The 22,467-nt window shown below is 35.7% G+C and overlaps 1 protein-coding gene across 1 annotated transcript in view; it reads right to left on the minus strand.

Annotated features, from left to right (window-relative positions):
- The window catches only part of plxna3 (plexin A3), a 199,168-nt gene that overhangs the window by 159,906 nt on the left and 16,795 nt on the right, over positions 1-22,467 (minus strand). The window lies entirely within an intron of this gene.

Genomic DNA, 22,467 nt, shown 5'->3' on the forward strand with positions numbered 1-22,467 from the left:
TAAAACCACTTTACCAACCATATAACACCATTCTTAAAACTAGAGGTCGAGAATTCAAACTGATTCATCTGCCGATTATTCGGCACAGATAGTCGATGAAACTAGAGGTCGAGAATTCTGATTGATTAGTTTTGCCGATTAATCGGCACAATACTCACTTAAACAAGTTTGTAAATACGGATTGATTCACAAAACGTGTGACACGGTTCACAAAACCCACGGTTCGGTTCGTATCACGGTTTTAGGTTCTGTACGGTTCTTGGTTTTTTTTCTTTTAATCTATAACACTCCAGAAATGTACTTTGCCGTATGATATGTACCTTAATTATCCACAATTTAGGATACATTATTAAAAATAAATTGTTATATCATGTAAACATGCACAAACTGAATTGGACTTGACTTTAAGCACATTATTGGGACCATCTCTGAGGAAAGCTAGTGGAGATTTTGATACAGCAAGAGAGAAGACACTGATGACATGCTTTTCATTTATTTGGCAAAAACAGGAGGATGTGTATTGCTATCTCCACAGGAATTCATGTGCCTTTTTAGCACATAAAGATTGAACTGAAGAATTAACTTGCATTGATCAAACTGCCAACGTCAGTGTAGCTCTTACAAAAATTGTATCTTTTAAAAGAAAAAGAGAGGAAATCTTTAAGCTCTGTCTTTTAAACAAGTGATCGGTTGGTTCATGTCACATGACCTGCGGTGCGCTTGTGGCATTCTGAAAAGTTAAGATGTTTCAAAGTCCCTTTAAGGGTATTCTATAGTCTTTGGATGTTTTTATCTCGATGCGGCGCGGACGCGCCTGGAAAAAACGACCGTGTCGCTTACATTATGAGCGCGCATACCGCGCGTCTACATTTGAAATAACGAACTTGAGCACGCAAAAGTGAACGGCCCCTTATCCTCCAACTCCGGGCAGCCTTCCTTATCTCTCCCACTTGCCATTTCTACACGTGACGTAACCTGCAGCACTCCACTTTTACTGTCTGTATGTCCACACACACCTCTTACTTCCTGCAAAATGGACACTCACTACGTGCACGAGGCTACATTGCGCATGCGTTGAACCGTGTGAGGCACACACGCTCCGAACCGAGACAAGCGAACCGAACGGTTCGGATGTTTTTTCATGTACCGTGCCACCCCTAATCGGCACTGATAGTTGATTAAACTAGAGGTCGAGAATTTGGATTGATTAGTTTTGCCGATTAATCGGCACAATACTCAAACGTGTTTGAAAATTTGGATTGATTAGTTTTGCCATTTAATCGGCACTGATAGTTGATTAAACTACAGGTAGAGAATTCGGATAGATTAGTTTTGCCATTTAATCGGCACCGATTGTCATTAAACTAGAGAATTCGGATAGATTAGTTTTGCCATTTAATCGGCACCGATTGTCATTAAACTAGAGAATTCTGACAGATTCATTTAGAAGAAAATCCGCACTGATAGTCAATTCCTGGAACAATCGTTAATTGCAAATATTCACACCTATAGTTTTTCTGTTCAGTTTTTTTAGACAGTGTTTTTTTTCTAAACACCAAATTTCAAACTCACCAACACCAGTTTGTTCATTGCTGAAGTGAACTTTTGCCTGTTTGATGAAGAAAAAAAAATCTGTTCTGGACCTGTTAGTTGTCGTAGATGCCATGCGGCATTGCGCTTTTTGTTCCATGTGTGACTTCTGTATTTCATTACTTTAATAAGATAATCATCAAGAGTTTTAAAATATAAGCAAATAAAGTATGACAATGTCACAAAGCAAATAAAGTGTGTAAATAAAGTGTTATGACATCACAATGGCATCACTTCCAAGCTACGTGCCATTACGGCTATAATGTTTTTATAAGTCCTTCAGGTCAGCACTGGCAAATCCCTCTTTACAGCTTGAACATTCCACTGATAAGGCTGTTTAGGTTAGCAGGACGTTTAATTTAAGATCTGTCTGGGACGGCTGTGAAACATTTCCACAGTGAAGAGTAGCAGACTCTGATTCAGTGACATACTGACATGTGTTCGTTGATACATCTGTTCTCCAGCTCCAGTACACAAACCCTGTGGCCGTAAAAGAGCACGTTAGCACACTCAAGGCCGCTTAAAACAACCTTGTGGAAGCAACACAAACACTTCAGGAAGGACTGTGTCTGAGAGCCTCGACAACACGTCCGTGATGGAAAACAAACATGCCGTCATGTTAACAGCTTTACAAGTCACACGGTCCTGTCTGCAGTCTCTCGCCTCAAATGAGACGCTCTCAGACAGACATCTACAACCTCACGTTGTGAGACGTCTGTTTGAACGTCCTGATTGTTTTGCTGAGGGCAGAGCAGATTTAAAGGAATACTTTAAGTTGTGTACATAAACGTTATTTTCTACCACCAAATACCACTGACTTGATTAAAATGACAAAATATATATGAATAAATGTATTTTTATTTATTTATTTGAATACATATAAATATAAATATATATATAGTTATAATTTAAATAAATAATTTAAGAATTATTTAATAAATATTTTATAAAAATGCTGCACTATTTTGTCAGTGAACAACAAAAACAAGATGGGACCCAAAATAGAGCCTTGAGGAACACCACAGGTGAATGGTGCTAAAGATGAAACTGAGCGACCAATGCCTACTATTAAATGAAAAATCACTAATATAGTCCAAAATATAGTGTATTCTTACTCAAAATGCTTATGCAAATGTGCTTATAATGCCCTATATTCATCTGATTGCTCCATTATTTTAAAACTGACAGTGTTTCGTTGCATGACTATTTTTAACTTGCATTGGTGTCTTAAAATACTATGCTCTTGATGTGAAATGCTGAAAATATCAAGACGTGTGGGAACAGCTAAAGACATTTGTCTAAGAAATGTTTATATAGACTAACGACCAAAAAAATGGCCCGACAGAAAGCAAGACCACATCCTGTGTGAAAACACCCTGTGCAGTGAGATCACATGCTATATTTTAAATATGATGAACAGTACAGGCACACCATCATCATCCTAAACGACAGATGAACTTATGAATACCTAACATCTATAGGCGCGGCGGCGGGCGCCCGTTTGTGCGAGACGGAGATGAGAAAGAGGGGGTTGGGTGGACTGATGGCTTCCTCCTTAGGGAAGCGGTGCCTGAGAATGCACTCTCAGGGAGTGCCAGTCAGTCAAGCCTGATTAAACTCTGGGATGATGGGGGGAAAAACCAGAAGAGAGAGAGACACACACTATATGATGCTGTTTATAGCCGATCTCAGAGAGAGAAGGGAACATCACCCCCTGCATACCTCACAGTAGCATCTGCCACATCGCCTCAAAACAAACCATAACTAACAATCAGTAATTACTGTGCGAAGAAACGCCAAACAATTGGCCAACCGTAGCGAGAACTGCGCCGCTTTTATCTGTGACATCTGCACATCAGAACACGTCACAACAAAGAACTCTTCTGCGGTACGACTGAAACTTTCACCTGAAATCGTGCAATTAAAAGGCCCAAGGTCATACTTCACTCTTTCCTGACCATGCTTCTCCAACACTGACAAGTTAAGCAATATGCGTTTTTTACTGTTATACCATATAACAGTGAAACAGCACAGTCTAATATGGTAGAGGGCGCTGTTACAGATGAATAGTACGGTGTTGCAGGAAACAAAAACAAGTGAAGAAGATCAGGAGTGTAAGACATTGTTTACACTCAACCAAGTTAACATGATCACCAAGCATTCAGCAAATCCAAACAGTGTACCGTTAACTGAGAAAAATGTTGGCGGCTACAAAGAGCTACAAAGTGCAAGCTTTGGAAGTGTTTATTGACAATAATTCATGTTTTGATCATTGCTTTGTAACTGATCTTGATGAAGTCTCCAGCTTTTGTTTGAATTTTTTTTTTATTTCTTTTGATGGAACTTGCCAACATTCAAATGTTGATTAAAAAGCTAGAATAAAATGTTTCTTGTCTGCACATGACATGTGGAATATATATATATATATATAATATATATATATATATATATATATATATATATATATATATATATATATATATATTAGGGGTGTGCAAAGCAGCCGGTATTTGTATCTGTATTTGTATTTGTTGACGGGGGAAAAGTATTTGTATTTGTATTTGTATTCGAGTAAAATTCAAAATAGGTTTAAAAATCCTGTTTTTTTGTGCGCTAAACTTTTAATTTACGTTATAGTGTAAGTATTCTTTAATTATATCCATTATAATAATTATGGATATGCAATATTGGTTGATGTTTTTGAATAACAAGGAACGTCACTGAAAAAAAAAAAAATAACATGACAGCCATTACCTCATCCATGGTTAAACCAACTAATAAAATACCATTGTGAACATTATGAACCCCACCACCACCTGTCCTTGTTGGAGGATGCTGAACAGACAGAATAAAAATAAAAATAAAAATGTTCTTCTTCTGAAAGAACTTCTTTCTCGTGGCGTCTGCCGTTGCTAAGCAACCATGACCTGATCTCTCAATGACGACTCGGAAGTTTCAGCAAAGCATAAATGGATTTCCAGCATTAAAAATCGCTTGCATTAGCTCTGCTATTAAATGTCTTTAAAAATGGTTATTCATGTACAGATATGATCAGCTGTTCCTCCAACTTGGCTGTTTTTTCAATGGTATAAGGGAAAGGGTGAAGCTGATTTGTTGGTTCTTGTCACATGACCTGCGTGCGCATGTGGCATTCTGAAAAGTTGAGATGTATTTATCCAAAGACTATAGAATATTTATCTCGATGCGGCGCGGACGCGCCTGGAAAAAACGAGCGCGTAGCACCGTGTGAGCGTTGCTTTCATTATGAGCGCGCATACCGCGCGTCTACATTTGAAATAACGACGAACTTTAGCGCGCATTTGAACGGCCCTTAATAGAATAATCTCCCGATCAAACTCTGCTTCCCAAAGTTATAAACCCAGTTAAGGTACAGAAATATATTCATCAAAAATAGTGACGCAGTGAAGTCTTTTTTCACCCAGCCGAGTCTTCTCTGTTGCTGTGTGGAGCAGCCTGTGTCAGTCACCTCTTTTACCCCCACCCCCCGACTCCTGAATGTCACTCACTCATTCATGCGGGCATACACTGACTGCGGTCTCCTGAGGAAACGCAGCTTTTTTGATAGAAAGTTTTTCTTGTTCCCGAATACAAATATTTATTAAGGTATTTGTTCGAAATAAGTATTCGTTAAAAACACGCTATTTGTGCCTTTCCGAATACCGTATTCGGGTTCGGCTCCACCCCTAATATATATATATATATATCATTGCCACAAATTAAGAATTCAGTCCCTCAGATTAAGAATTTGTTCCCTTATTTTATTTATTTGTTTACTTATTTTAGCTAAATTGTGGCCACAATATACTAAACCCAAGGGAAAGAATAAGCACAACTTTGCCACGATTTACTAAAAACGAGAGAATGAATTTGTGTGACGTGGCAACAATTTACTAAACGCGAGAACGAATAAGCACAATTTTGCCATGATTTGCTAAACCCAAGGGAAAGAATTAGCACAACTTGGCCACGATTTACTCTAGAGAACAAATTAGCACATCCTTGCCAAAATTTACTAAAACAAGAGAATGAATTAGCACGACTTAGCCACGATTTACAAAAATGAGGGAACGAATTAGCGCAACGTGCCCACAATTTACTAAAACGTGGGAAAGAATTTGCACAACTTGGCCACGATTTACTAAAACGAGAGCGAATTAACAATTTTGGCACAATTTATTAAAATGAGGGAACGAATTAGCACAACATGCCCACAATTTACTAAAACAGGAGAATGAATTAGCACAATGTGGCCATGATTTACTAAATTAAGAGAACGAATTAGCACAACTTGGCCATGATTAACTAAAACAAGAAACAAATTAGCACATCCTTGCCACAATTTACTAAAACGAGGGAAAGAATTAGCACAACTTGGCCACGATTTACTAAAACGAGAGCGAATTAACAATTTTGGCACAATTTATTAAAATGAGGGAACGAATTAGCACAACATGCCCACAATTTACTAAAACAGGAGAATGAATTAGCACAATGTGGCCATGATTTACTAAATTAAGAGAACGAATTAGCACAACTTGGCCATGATTAACTAAAACAAGAAACAAATTAGCACATCCTTGCCACAATTTACTAAAACGAGGGAAAGAATTAGCACAACTTGGCCACGATTTACTAAAACGAGAGCGAATTAACAATTTTGGCACAATTTATTAAAATGAGGGAACGAATTAGCACAACATGCCCACAATTTACTAAAACAGGAGAATGAATTAGCACAATGTGGCCATGATTTACTAAATTAAGAGAACGAATTAGCACAACTTGGCCATGATTAACTAAAACAAGAAACAAATTAGCACAATTTTGCCACGATTTACTGAAACAAGGGAACGAATTAGCACATCCTTGCCACAATTTACTAAAACGAGAGAATGAATTAGCACAACTTAGCCATAATTTACAAAAAACGAGGGAACGAATTAGCACAACGTGCCCACAATTTACTAAAACGAGGGAAAGAATTAGCACATCTTGGCCACAATTTACTAAAACGAGAGCAAATTAACAATTTTGGCACAATTTACTAAAACGAGAGAATGAATTAGAAAAACTTGGCCACGATTTACTAAAATGAGGGAATGAATTAGCACAACCCGGTCATGATTTACTAAAACGAGAGAGCGATTTAGCACATCTTGGCCACAATTAGCTAAAACGAGAATGAATTAGCACTATTTTGCCACGATTTACTGCAACGAAGGAATGAATTAGCACAACTTGCCCACGATTTACTAAAACAAGAAAACAAATTAGCACAACATGGCCATGATTTACTAAAATGAGGGAACAAATTAACAACGCAAGCAAGATTTACTAAAACAAGCGAACAAATTAGTACATCGTGGCCATGATTTACTAAAACGAGAGAACGAATTAACAACGCAAGCGAGATTTACTAAAACAAGCGAACAAATTAGTACATCGTGGCCATGATTTACTAAAACGAGAGAACGAATTAGCATAATTTTGCCAGCATTTACTAAAACAAGAGAACAAAGAGGCTCATTTCTTTCTTTTGATGCAACAAAACATAAAACAATAATCTAGAGGTCATAAAATTCTGGCATTGACTGGCAACCTAAAAATAATACTCGGGGAAAGAGTTAAGAGGCAAAGTTGAACTAGACACTGTGAATATATACACAATTACTGCGCTGAAAAACACAAGAGGCCGTGTGTCAGGATGCCGCCACAGCCGTTAAGCCGCGTACAAGACGCTAACGATGTCCCCATGCGCTTGCGTACACAAAATCTGGTCAGCTCAGATAAAAGCCCACCAGTAGATGGTACAGGAGCCAATGCCAGCTAAAGCTAGTCAGTAAACAATAGGTCAGAATCTCAGTGCAACAGAATGGGAATAACAACTTGGATGTTTTAACTAAGTATGACTTGAGTATGTCTGCAAAAGTCATTAAGAGTTTGAATGGGTGCCAAAGGAGAAGCGAAGATGTGCAAAATTCACAAATGGTGCATGCACCGATTTCCGTTCCGCCCATACGCTTAAATATGTCTGCTCACGTTAAACATACACTGTGTTTAGCTGGTGGAGGATATAAAACTCCTATTGTTATGACCCGACTCGAGGGATGCTCGTATATACGGTGCAAACTGCCATTCATAGGCATGCTATTGAAAACAGGCACAATTCATTTACAAATCCATCTAGGGAGACAATCGCGACGGCATCCGTCACTTCCTGGCACCGCTGATGCTAAACACCTCGGAAAGCGCGAGAGCACAGTTAGGAGAGTAATTAATTATCTTTCGGGGGAAGGAAGTCATTGTCACTCAACACAGATTTCAATATAGCCACAAACGAGGCACAGCCACCAAATACAGCTGGCAAGATGAACACGGTCGCATCTGGAGAAAATGAGTGTGCATGACTGACTGATTCTGTTTATTCATTTCTTTCCAATTTTGGATGGATGAAATCTTGCTCACATGAAGTCCTTGAGAAAGCTTTGGAAGTATATCAAAATCCGACAGCCTCACAATTGGTGTATTTTTGATAATGGGTTGTACTTAAAACTTGAATGAGTAAACAACAGCATTTCTAAAAAAACAATTTTCTACTGAACTAATTGCAAATAAAAGTGAAAAAGAAAAGGTTTAGTTTAAAATATACTGAGACAAGAATCGTTTGAAGTTCATTCAAATTCAGACAGCATGATTCCTCTGATTTTTGTGTATATATATTATATAAAACAAACTTTGCAAAGGGTTCATACCAGTTCATAAACAGGGCAAAGGAGAACAAGTTCATTAAGCAGGTTTTATGCGACCGCTATTAACCAAGGCAAAGGAAAAGACTCAGCCTTTGTGCGCCCTGTCACTCGTAGTATTATGCTCTATTGAGAAGCTTTTCCTGCCTTCCACTTCCTGCGAGACAATACAGCGAACAATGTCCCATAATCATAGAATTAGAGCGCAATACAAGACATAATGCCTCAAAGTGTTAACAAGTCCGCATCGTTTGACAGAGTAATTTTTCAGTTCTATCTCTCATAAGATTATCAAAAGCAATCAACTTCCATAAAGGTTTTTTCCTGCAAGGGTGTATTTTTTGCCCGTTTTCTCTTAATTTGTTTCTCAATCTGTAATTCTCTCAGATGGCTAAATGCGGTGAAAGAGGGTGGTGCTGGGACATAAATTATTTGCTTGTGGTTTTGACAGAGAGACTTTAAACAGATACTTACAGAGCTGCTGCGCTTCTAAGGCCTCTCGCTGAAAATTTTTAAATAAATTTTCTACAACAATATATGTAGTTATATTTTTTTATATTTTTCCGGTAAGTAAATTTTATGGGTCCATGTCCAGCTATTTTTAGCTGTACAAAACATCTCATTTAGCTGCTTGATATTGCAAATTGGTGCGTCCTACAATATTATTTTAATGTACTATCTTAATTATGAACACACAGGTTCATAGAGAAAACCGTTTTACTGTTTACTGCCCATTGTTATTCTTCTCCTTATTTCCATATAGCGGCTAATGAACTGGAAGATTCGCCCGTTCGCTTACTTCCGCATTGAAGAATAAGGTGGATATTGCTGAAATTGGAAACAAATACACTACTAGTGAAACAAATTGTGAATTTCTTCACATAACAGAACTTCGGACATTATTTTTGTTCCGATTAAATCAGTGCACACTTTTTCTATGTAAGGATATGAAAACAAATTGTTATCCATCACAGATTTTACAACTATTGGTGGAGAACTACTGCCTTGTTGCAACACCACAAGTAGCGATGGGTTCACAATTAACGGTAACACTTTACAATAAGGTTCATTAGTTAACATTAGTTAACCATATTAGTTAACATGAACTAATAATGAACTGCACTTATACAGCATTTATTAATCTGTATTAATGTTAATTTCAACATTTACTAATACATTATTACAATTTTGTTAACATTAGTTAATGCAGTGTGAACTTACATGAACAAACAATGAACAACTGTATTTCCATTAACTAATGTTAATAAAGATTAGTAAATACAGTAACAAATGTATTGCTCATGGTTAGTTCATGTTAGTTAATACATTAACTAATGTTTAACTAATGAACCTTATTGTAAAGTGTTACCCAATTAACTGACCTTGGTGATGTCAACCTAACAGAAAAATGATTTAAATTCTTTAAAACTCTTGGTAACACAAATAGGAAACACATATTCACTATTTACTAAGAGTTTTCCCTCAATAATCTCCTAATTTGTTTAGGTATTGGGTCAGGTTAAGGGATCTAGAATATGTGACGGGTATGTAGCACGAGTATATGTGTAGCAATAGTCAAAAAATACATTGTATGGGTCAAAATTACACATTTTTCTTTTATGCCAAAAATCATTAGAATATTAAGGAAAGATCATGTTCCATTGAGATATTTTGTACATTTCCTACCATAAACATATCAAAACTTAATTTTTGATTAGTAATATGCATTGCTAAGAACTTCATCTGGATAACTTTAAAGGCAATTTTCTCAATATTTTGATTTTTTTGCACCCCCAGATTCCAGATTTTCAAATAGTTGTATATCGGCCAAATATTCTAATACAACTAAATATCCTTATTTATTCAGCCTTTAGATGATGCATAAAGGGTCACATTTGGTCATGCAGAATAAGTAGTATGTGCTTCATAAATACTAATAAACAGCCAATATGCTAGTTATACATAGAATTAAATTTTTTTAACAAACTATCATAAATTACTCACCCTCACGTCGTTCCAAACCCATAAGACCTTCTTCGTTTATCAAAAATATCTTAATTTGTGTTTGTAAAGATGAACGAAGGTCTTACAGGTTTGGAATGACATGAAGGTGAGCAATTAATGACATAACCTTTAAATACCTTTAAATCAAGTGTTACCACACTGATAAAATAACTTGCATTGTTGTGCACAATGGCATGTATCGCAGCCAACATCCAAAATAAAGTCAAGTGAATGACACCGAACACAAAAAAATATTTATATCGTTCCTGTCTGCACATCATCTGTTGTGAAAGATCAATTAAAGGTGTCAGTTTCAGAGATCTAGTGTTCAGAGAAACGCAGACAAACCCAGTTTCCTCCACCTCCCTCCATCTCAATCTCTCTCTCTTCTCACTCCTGCCTCTTCCTGGAGAAGTGACCTAGTTCCAGGTGCCTGGCTCTGACACGCAGTGCGAAAAAATCTACTTTCGCTGCCTCCCGCCGCAGATACGAGTCCCACAGTTCTTCAGCCCTGACATCAAACATCAGGCCGGAGCGCTTCTCTGCAGCCCAACAAAATGGAGGAGAAGCGCTTTCCCCTCGAGAACACATCCCGGCCAAACGTTCAGCTTAGTTCAAGTCGTGGATTCTTTCTCTCACCTTTTCTGAAACCCATCTCACGCTCTCGGTTAAAACCGAGGGTAATATTTTAGCACTGCTTTTTTACCTCAGAAAAGCTGTGGAGTCTGGCTGCCGCTGTGACCAATGCATTTGGAAGCTGAAAATTTGATACAAAGAATACAGAATTAAATATTTCCAGCAAAGCCATTTACGATATTCATATCTGGGCCTGTGAAAGGGAAAAGGGCCCCTGTCGGAATCGACGTGAAATGCGACACGGCGACTCGCTTTGTTTTTTGTCGGCGGGTTATTTAGCGAATTGTTTTCTCTGGGCTTGCTAAAGCATATTTACATCTGAGCGTTTTCCTGTTTGCTGTTCAAATAAAGGTTCTGCTGTGGTCATCCAAGACGGAATTGGATGAGGCTGCTGTCGAACGGGGGCAGAGCGGAGTGACGCGTCTTTCCGCCATCTGTCTCTTCCAGTTATTTTACGGCCTCAGATTTGATCCCCTGAGTTGGCCAAAGCTAATTACATTGGACAAACCATATCCATATCTAAATACTCACAGCGGATTGCTTTCCATTATTGGCATGCCAGACAGGCAGAAAAGCTTCTATCAACACAGAGGGAAAGGGAAAAGCGTAAACAACCCGGATTTCCAACCTGCACATGAGGATGCCGGAAAGGCCAAACTGCTGTTGCTCCTGACATGAGACACACGGAGACCTGCTAAATGTAAAACGGCTGACTGTATGTAAACAGCTCCCAAACCTTTTGACCAATAGTTTTGGATAACTGGAAAAAAAATTTAGTAATGATTTTAGAGAGAGCACAGAAATCATTTTACTATAAACTATATTATACTATAGAGAAAATTAAGAATTATATATTATAAGAAGAATTTTGTTTACATAAAGTAAAAATAATTTTGTATAAAATAAATATTAAAAACAAAAGTAATTAAAACATTGCAATGCAAGGATATGAAAAAAATAGTTACATCATATTTACATTAGAATTGTTCTATAATGAATAAACATAAAATGTAAATATATTAAAAAGCAAAAATAAATTAATTAAATAAATATTCAGCGATATCCTTAGTAAATTATATATATATTTTTTTAAATAATTATAAAATGTTTTATTAATATTTAAAAAATAATATAAAATATAAAACATTTAAAAAAACATTCCTATGCAAGGACATTATACATTATAGTGCCCAAATTCACATAAATGAATAAATATTTAGTGATAACCTAAGTAAATGATAATGTTTAACTATTATAATTTTACAGTTTTTTAATACTCAATGCTCAAAATTAAACTTAAAAAATAAAATAAAACAGCAATTAAAAACATATATTTAAAAATAATATACTATTACACAGTATAAAATATAATATATTTATACAAACACAACGATATCAAATAACAAACAATTAGTTTGAATAATTTAAACTCACAAATTGCACTCATTCAAATATTATATAATAAATAATACAAATATTATTATATTAGAGTATACAAACATATTTTATATTACATTAATACTATTTTTTCCCATATATTCTTTATATAGTTTTTGTTTTTAAATAATTAGTGCTGTAAAGCACACAAAAATAACTACTACAGGTGAACAACAAAAATATAGAGAAAAATATAAAAAGCACATTATGCTTCCACCCCTTAATATAAAATGTATAATATAAATATTAATACTATAAATTAATATAATATAATATATTACAGTATAATATATTAACAATGATATCAAATTACCTAACAATAAAATATTTAATGCAGTAATATTACAATATTAATCATAATTTATACATAAATTGACCTTATAAATTAAAATGTTATATAATAAATAATTATATAACGTAATACTAAAATATTATATATACACATACACTACAAAAATAGAGCAAAACATATATATTTATTTTATTTTGTGCTTTTACCCTCATAATATTGTTCTTAGAAATTATTTATTGGTAATATTAAATATTAATGTTCAAAACAAAAATCCCTCACATTTCCAGGACTTCCATGACCCCATCACCCCATCTAAAAAGAACTAGATTTTATTCTTAGGACTTTAAAAAAAAATTGTGTGCAACAACACGACAACAAAGAACATCTGTGAAGCCAAAAACCACAAACCAGCAGATGGACGCGCAACCTGTGTAAACAAAACCACAACAACCTGCAACTTCTGTTCGTTTAAGATCACATATAGTAACAAGTCGTTCATAAACAAAAGAAGCGCGTCCAGCAACTGTTTTAAAGCGCTCTTTATCCATAGCCGAACATTTGCTCCAGCATTTCAGCAGGTATCAGCGTTTTGTGGCCGTTTCCTCCTCAGAAACAGATGGGAAGTGAATGGAGCTATAGTGACAGAGAGACAAGAGCAGTGTGTGTGATCGTACCACGCAGGTCATCCACAGAGCTCTCCTTTGTGAAATCCTTTATTAAATAACTCATCTCTAATCATGTGACAAGTCGACTATTTGTACGGGGAGTTTTTGGAGACCCCTTTTCACTTATCTCTTTAGGAGGACAGACAGCGCATTCAGCCATCTGCAAACCAGTGCTATCTTAAATCAGACGGCTTGTTTGTAAGAGACATTTGCTCTCAGTCTGGCCGACGCTAGCGTGCCAAAACCACAACAGCCACTCTCGGTGTAACCTTATAGCGTCAAGTCTACCGTGCTGTAAAGCTGAATTCATAAGCGACGCGAGTAGATCCGATCCGCACTTAACAAAACAACATTAGCGTTCAATATCAGAGTCCTTTGGCCACCAAATATAGATTTAAATCTGTACGGCGACACGCTACTGGGTTTTATTAGTCGTTTTAATGCGTCTGTACTCAGACGGAAGGGTCGTTTTCTTCTGGGCAGCGGCTGTGCAATAAATGGCACGGAGGTTGCGTGTAGCTCGAGGAGGAGAAACAAATGGCAAATCTTATGGCTCATTTTAAGCACGCAGCTCCAAGGTTAGCGGAGGCACGGAGGTGAGGCCAGGCGGAAATTGAGAGATGACGGAATGGGAACTGAATGATAAAAAGTGTCGAGCTGCTGGCAGGCAGACTGAAACGCGACGCATTATTTTGTGTCAAAGTTTAGGTGGAAAACAGTTCCTAGAATAGCAGCGGGAGCTTCCTGGATGGTAGTGAATGACAAGAGACTGGGAATGATGGTTGTCTCAATGACTAGCTGACTAATTGGCATCTTAAATAGAAAGTTCTAAATAATTAGGCGGGTTTTAGGTTTGTCTGGAACCCAACAAGTCTTGTTTCTTAAAGGACGGTTACGTATGACATAATCATGGAACAGAATGATATTTATATGATGCTGCATCTCATGCCTGTTTTGAAGTAGCAGAGATTTAAAGGGGATGAGTTTTTACCACATTTTATCATGCAAATAGTCCAAATGCTAAGCATAACTTGCAAATTAAATCATAAATGAAAATTAAATTATAAAAAAAAAGAAAAATGTAAATAAAAGATAATAAAATGGTCAATAAGTTATTTAATTAATACTTATTCAACAAAGCTACATTAAACTGAAATAAAATAAAATATTTTATTTAAAATTAAATAAAATAATAAAATAAAATAAAAATGTAAATAAATAAAAGGGAAAAAAAAGAAAATAAATAAAATGGTCAATAAGATTTTTTTTATTAATACTTATTTAACAAAGCTACATTAAACTGAAATATTTTATAAAAATAAAATAATATTTTATTTAAAATTAAATAAAATAATAAAATAAAATAAAATAAAAATGTAAATAAATAAAAGGGGAAAAAAAAGATGATAAATAAAATGGTCAATAAGATTTTTTTTTAATTAATACTTATTTAACAAAGCTACATTAAACTGAAATATTTTATAAAAAATAAAATAAAAAAAAATAAAATAAAATAAACAGTTTCGGGCCAATACGTTTTTTTTTTTCTTTTTAATTAATACTTATTTCAACAAAGCCACATGAGATAAAATAAAATAAAATGAAATAAAATAAAATAAAATAGTCTTGGGTCAATACTTTTATAAAGTATAATAGTAAGTATAATAAATATATAATATAATATAATACGAAGCAATGCTTTTTGCGCAGCAAGATCATGTGACACTAAAGACTGGAGTATTGATGCTGAAAATTCAGCTTTGATCACAGAAATAAATTGCATTCGAAAACATATTCAAATAGAAAACAGATATTTTTTTTAATATTGTAATAATATTTCACTGTTTTTACTGTATTTCTAATCAAATAAATGCAGCCTCTGTGAGAATAAGAGACTTCATTCATTCATTCATTCATTCATTCAAATTACCTTTCAAAATATATTCAAATAGAATACGGATATTTAAAATTGTAATAAGATTTCAAAATGTTACTGTTTTAGTGTATTTCTGATCAAATAAATGCAGCCTTGGTGAGCAGAAGAGACTTTTTTCAAAAAGAAAAACATGTACTTGAACAGTATATTTGAACCATTGTGCAAATATTATTCATAGAAACATTAATATAATCAATATTTTCTAATATTATTTCTATCTTGTTTTTAACTGAAGTGATAAATAAATGTTAAGCTTTTTGGTTTGTGTCTAGTTCCAAAAAAAATACCTTTAATTTATTTACTGGATTACCCATAACAGCCATTGCCACAGGGTTATTTAATATCTAAACCAATTTTTGGTTGAATTTCCAGCATAGTGGCACACACTGTTAGCGTGATACAAAATGACTCACAGCGTGAAATAAGATTTTGTTCATCCCGCCCATTTGTAGTCGACACAGTTCCTGAATCACAGTAAGTCGGGCACTTGCCCAGGGCCTTTACGGCACACGGTCCCAGACAGGTGCTTAAGAGCTGCCCTCCTAAACACCCGGCTTCCATTTATGAGATGCGTCTGTCTTGACCTTTAATGAAATTATCAAGCCTCCCATTAAATTATGACACGAGGCGCGAGATAAGAGCCGCGTCCGCGCAGCAGGTGGCCCCGACCGGCCTAATCCTACAATACTACACATATAAGCGCTGGTGTTCATTAGCTTGTACCTGCGACAGCCGGGGCGCTGAGGTAAAGTGATTACTGCCAATGTGTGGACGTACACCCGGCCAAATGATGCAGACAGCGTCCAGCAGCTAAACGCAGCGGTACTGGGTCATTCCTGTTCTGCGGCACCTGATGATATCAGTAAAGAACTAGAGAATTTGAATTAAAGGGTTTTTCTTAAATATTAACAGGAAAGAAAGTGTTATCGAGGAGCCAGAACTTGATCAATTGATTATCAACAAAGTCCTTTTAAGACAAGTCATGTCACTCGGCGGCCATCTTTGAAACGCTACTCGGGCATCCAAGTGCAGCTCCTATCTCTTTGAATGGGGAAACATCAAATTCTCCAAAACTGTTCGCCAAACTTACGATTAAATTTCATATTTGAAATCTCCAAAGAAATCCAACAAGAACTGCCTCATAAATATAGTTCCTTGTGCTTTAATAGCGTTAAAAACGCTTAAAAAAATTATTATTATTATTATTATTATTAACAACAATAAGTAATCATTTAAATCTTAAGGCATATATGATTGGAATATGAAAATGTACTGTACATAACAACAATCCAGCAAGTTGTATTGTACAGTATAGTTGTGCCATTGTAAAACTGCTGTAGTCAGAAACACATAAACCCAAATGTCTTCACTGACATTTGGGTTTATGTGTTTCTGACTACAGCAGTTTTACAATGGCACAACTATACTGTACAATACAACTTGCTGGATTGTTGTTATGTACAGTACATTTTCATGTGAATACAACAGGAAAATTTACCCATTACCTCTTTTATGAAAGTCTAAATTTGTATTTATAGGCCGAGGAACTTGACCCACGTTTATTGACATAAGTTTCCATTACATACACCGAACCAGAATCCCATCCTAAATCACACTGAGATCAAAAACAGCCAATGTTAGTAAGCCTAAAAGTGCAGGTTTACCTCACGCTTGGATGTGATGCAGTACAGTATTATAATGCCAGACACAATTACAGTGGAACACTGACTCAGATAAAGCACAATCCACATCGGGCCGAACACAGCCTGACGTTTATGGGTCTTTAGAGCCGACTCAGACAAAATGTCAAAATTAAACAGCGTTTTCTAACAAATCCAGTGACATTTCAATGACATTTTTAGCCAGGTAAAAGACTTGAAATTAAAATCAATAGACTCCATCTAAACACTGTAGTTTAAAGCAATCATTAATTAAAAAAAATTGAGTAGAAGAAAAAAAAAAACAATAGTAGAAGTCGATGAGGTGGATGTACAGTAAAATCAGTAACAATATATAAAGTCTCAGATATTTAAAGAAATAATCATTGGGATGTTATGTTACCATAATTTAACCTCACTAAATAAATATTAAGCACACTAAATTACTTTAAATATAAGTGTCATATTGCCAATATAAAACCATAACAACAGGGAAAAACAAACTTATCTTCATTCAGTGTTGCTACTGTTAATTAAAACTATTAATAATTTCATCAGCATGAAACAAAGCTGAAATAAAATAGAGATATTAGATGTAAAACTTAGTCAAAATTAAAAATATAATTCTTTTTTAAAAAGTACTAAAACTACTAAAACTAAACTGGAATAAAAATTCCAAGAGTTATAGCTACACAGAAATATAAATAATAGAAATGACAGAAAAATATATCAATAAAAAATAAATAAATGTAAAAAATATTTTAAAAAAAAAAACGAACTAAAATGGAATAAAAATAAGTTAAAACTACATAAAAATATAAATTATAGAAATAATAGAAAAAATATAAATATTAGATGTAAAACTTAAAATTAAATATAAAATTCTTTAAAAAAAAATTAAAACTAAACTGGAATAAAAATAAGTTACAGCTGAACAGAACTATAAATAATACAAATAATAGAAAAATATAAAGTATTTAAATGACTTAAACTAAACCGAAATAAAAATAAGTTAAAGTTACATAGAAATATAAATAAAATAAATAGAAAAAAAAAAAATGACAACCACCAAAAACTACTAAAAAATTAAAATGGAAATTTTTAAAATTAAATGCTAAAAGTAAATACTAAAATTAGTATCTAAATAATACTCAAATAACACTGTTTTCAATAAATAATTGCATTTATTTTTAACAAAAACTATTCTTCTACCAAACAGGCTTTTACAGTTGCCAGACAATGGTAAGTGCGCGTAAATCTGCCATTTTTGCAACAACTCAGACCATCCATCTTACAGCAGGCCTTCAGAAATGACAGCTTCCTACATCAGATCTTAAGAAGATTTTTAGTAATTAATGATCTGCTAAATGCAAGTGAACACACTTAAGCTGGCCTAAAAAGCTGCATCAAAAATTGAAACGCAGTAAATTTAGTAAGTGCTCAGATGGTCCAAACACGTCAACATGAGCGCTCAGTGGCGTTGAGAAATCATCTAGCGGCTTCTGTCTGTCGCCGCTCCACCGAGGAGAGCAACACATCTGTTACCCAGGTAGAAAACAGTCGTCTAATTAAAGGAGTGGAGCGAGACACCAACTCCAACACTCTCCCGGCTTCGTTCTTAATGACACAGGGCTTTGTTATCAAGAGGTTGTAATGCGTTTCGGGTCGACGCTGCCGCGGTGCAGCCCGGCCCGAGATTCGACGCATCCCTCCCCGTCTCGTTCCGTGACAGCGGATTTACGGCAAACAGATTTAGCCGTGATCAAACGTGGCTGAAGGCCGAGCCGCTCGTAAATCAGCCTCCCGGCCATTTCCACGCCCGCGCCTCGCTCTTCTGCTGATTTACGCCAGTAAATTAGCTCCAATTTCCAGCCCAATCGCACTTGGATTTGAATAGAGCAAAAATGAGGCACAAAATGGCCGATGGAGTGGTCAGCTTTGACCTTTCGGAGACGTTCGATTCGGGCTGCTTTCTGAAGCCTTCATCCGCTCGAGACAAAGATGCTAACATGGCGAAACATAAAAGCTGAGGGGAAAAAAGGCAGGTGATGAAGAAGAAGAAATTAAAATACTTGCAGCTCATGCATGATTATGAGGATTAGAGTGACTCAGTTGATGGTGCTCATAAGAAAAACCGGCGGTATTGTGTGAGCCGCGGCACACGGTTGTGGTGAAGCACGGGGATTTGACGCTTTTTAAAAGGCAGTAATCAATTTGAACACTGCGACAGGGACACTAATCTGCCGGATTCAATCATGTATCATACGCCTAAGACTGGGTGCAGAATGAGAATTTTCACCCTGGTGTATTTATCTTTATAAAACATAAACATGATCACGCCGGATCACAGACGGCACGTGTAATAGGATCCGTTTCTTCATTTCAAAACTGCACAATTGCATTTGCAATAGTATACTAGGCACACAACCATTACTATTCGCATACATATGGGATGTTTCTGTATGCATGAAAAACTAGGATAACCAACTACATTTGCAAAAACGTGCACTGCAGAAAATACTGTACGCTATAGTGCAATGAGTTTGACCTGACGGTCCATTTTAAGTGTGATAAACAATCCTGTAAGATCCCAACCAAGCAGAATCTCATCCGCTTTACAGTGCCTGATTCGAAAGGAATAGCTCACCCAAGAATGAAAATTCTGTCATTAATTACTCACCCTCATGTCATTACAAACCTGTAAGGCCATTATCCATCTTCAGAGCACATATTAAGATATTTCTGATGAAATCTGAGAGCTTTCTGACCCGGAATAGACAGCAATGTAACTGTACATTTAAGGCCCAAAAAGGTAGTAAGGACATTGAAAAAATCATGGTACTCATGGTATTTTTATGGTATTCTTGTAAATGCATGTCAAACACTGACACAGAAGAGAAATTTTTTTTAATAAAGTCATTGTGTGCAAAGAAAACAAAAATAAAGTATTTTTATCTTCATAACCTTTTTGGTTGAACCACTGATGTTACATGGACTACTTTATCGATGTCCTTGCTACCTTTCTAGACCTTGAACGTAGTGGATGCGTTGCGGTCTATGCAGGGTCAGAAAGCTCTTGGATTTCATCAAAAATATGTTAATTTGTTCTGAAGATGAACAAAGGTCTTATGGGTTTGGAACAACATGAGGGTGAGTAATTAATGACAGGACTTTCATTTTTGGGTGTACCCTATCTTTAAGTAAGTCTTTAAAATTAGATATCACTTTATAGTAGAGATGCAAAAATTGGTGCAATTGATCATGTTCCATTGTGCTTTCACTGAGCAAGTTAACAACTCAACAATGTGCTAACTGGTTGGGAAACACTCTTTTGATTAGCAGTGGTCGCTGTGGGGGAACAGGATCTTGCACGTCATCAGAAGTAATAACAATCACAATTTTTTTTTCAGAGTTGCAATAGACATTTGTACACAAAATAATGAAAAAGCTAAAAACAAATATGCTATTTTCATGATGATAACTTGACTTGCTGAAAAATGCAACATAATGAGATAACTCGACAGGACTAGCTGTTCCCATCCATTTTTCAAACTTAATTCATGCAAGAAATCCACAATACTGCAATTATAAATATAAAAACATTTCAATTATGTTTCCATTCCATGTGTTCAAGAGAACAAAACAATTGTAAATAAATGAAAAATGTATCAAATATCTAATTTAAATACAGCTGCAAGCAGCGATTACCGGGGTTCAAGCGCTTTAAGGCATTTAAGCAGAAAAAGACATTATTTAGCATTCATGTAACCACCAAAATCAATCATTTAAAAAAACATTTTTGGCAAATTCAGGTAATTTTAATGTTTATGACTGTTATATCAGCTGTGGTCTGATCTCCTTAAAACTTTGCATGCTTGTTTAGAATCACCTGTCACATGTGCTCACCAGGTTTCATGAAGTTTAGATTTTTGCAGAATTTTGGGTACATTTGGACAGGCCTTTTTTCCAAACGTCCCCATTATTGCTTCCCAAAAGGATACATTTCAACGTTTTTTGATAATTATTGACCTAGAGAGTACATAGAACGGTACTGCTACTAGTGTTTTTTTAGTTCGCAAAAGTAGGTTTTTTACATCTGCTCAACCATTTAACAAACAATTTGATTGACTGCAGTGGTTTTAGAGGTTCTACCTTAGATTGAGCTCTTACATAAGTGTTCTGAGTTTAGTGAAGGTATCTAATTCCGTTCAGGAGTTACAGGCATTTTACTAAAAGTGGTCCTGCCCCTTTTGAACGTTTTGGCGTCTCTTTGCGACGGTGAGTCAAACTTTTTTGAACATTATTGACAGAGAATCTTTCTGCACTGCTTTGGTTCTGATTGGGCAAAAAACATAGGACTAGTTTGCAAAAGTAGTTTTTTCCAAAAATTCAAAATACCAAAAAATTGTGTGTGAGCCAAGGATTCCAACGACAAAAGACACTTGGGCCTACGACTAACGGTTTAGGAGATTTCGTACTTTTGATGGCTGTAGCGCCCCCGTCAGGCCAATTGGGGTGAGCCTTGGTGACATTGTAGTCGTTGTGAGTACTACCATCCCTCCAAGTCTCAAGTTTCTACGACTTACGGTTTGGTCTACAAGATCCGTTTTATGTGGAGATTGCGAAGCCCTCGCCATTCTAACAGCTCCAATAGGGTTTCAGTGCTATGCGCTTGAACCCTTAAATATAATAAATGCATGTGGTTTAAAGACAAAACGCTCTAAAAACTTAATAGCAGCTAATGATCTGAGTGAATTATTCAGTCACGTGACGTGACACTAAATGTGACCTTTAACATGCATTTTCTAGGAATAAATGTGTAAATCAGTTTATGTGCATGTTTTCTAACCTTCTTTTTATTAAATTTAATTCATTTGTGCAAATTTGTGAATTTTTTTCCTAAAATTTGCTATAAAAACACAAGGATCGAAACCCAGCCCTATGTGGCACACAATAGTTTGAAATGTTTTCAGTAGAATAATGCCTTCTGTTTTCATTTACTATTTTTACTAAACAGCAGGGAGTAATGAGTATATATAGAGCTAGTATTCCATTCCAAACACAGCCAATGACTTCCTCTTTTTGTGAATGCAGGAAACACAAGGTCGAGGGGACGATAGGTCAGCACAGGATGGGCCATTTTGGTGATATACTACAGCTACCTTGAGATCCTTTTAGCCGCTAAATAGACTGTACAATAAACCAACATAAAAGCACCCGATTAAGGATTCAATGGCAGACACGTACATCCATTTGTGCACGCAACACAATGATATACATGCACACGTTCACCCACACCGCCGGCTCGGCAAAGGTGTTCCATAAAAAAAAAATAATAATAATAACCTGACAACCTTGGGTTTATTTCCCAGTGGTCAGATTATCTCCTGGCTGTTCCTGCTCAGGTTGAGACTGCAGAATCCTCCGGCAGCCCCACGGCTCTGTGACTGGCATGTGAACAGCACAGGTGCAAGGGAAAATA

This window comes from Garra rufa, chromosome 15, assembly GCF_049309525.1.
Source record: "Garra rufa chromosome 15, GarRuf1.0, whole genome shotgun sequence".
NCBI classification, from domain to species: domain Eukaryota; kingdom Metazoa; phylum Chordata; class Actinopteri; order Cypriniformes; family Cyprinidae; genus Garra; species Garra rufa.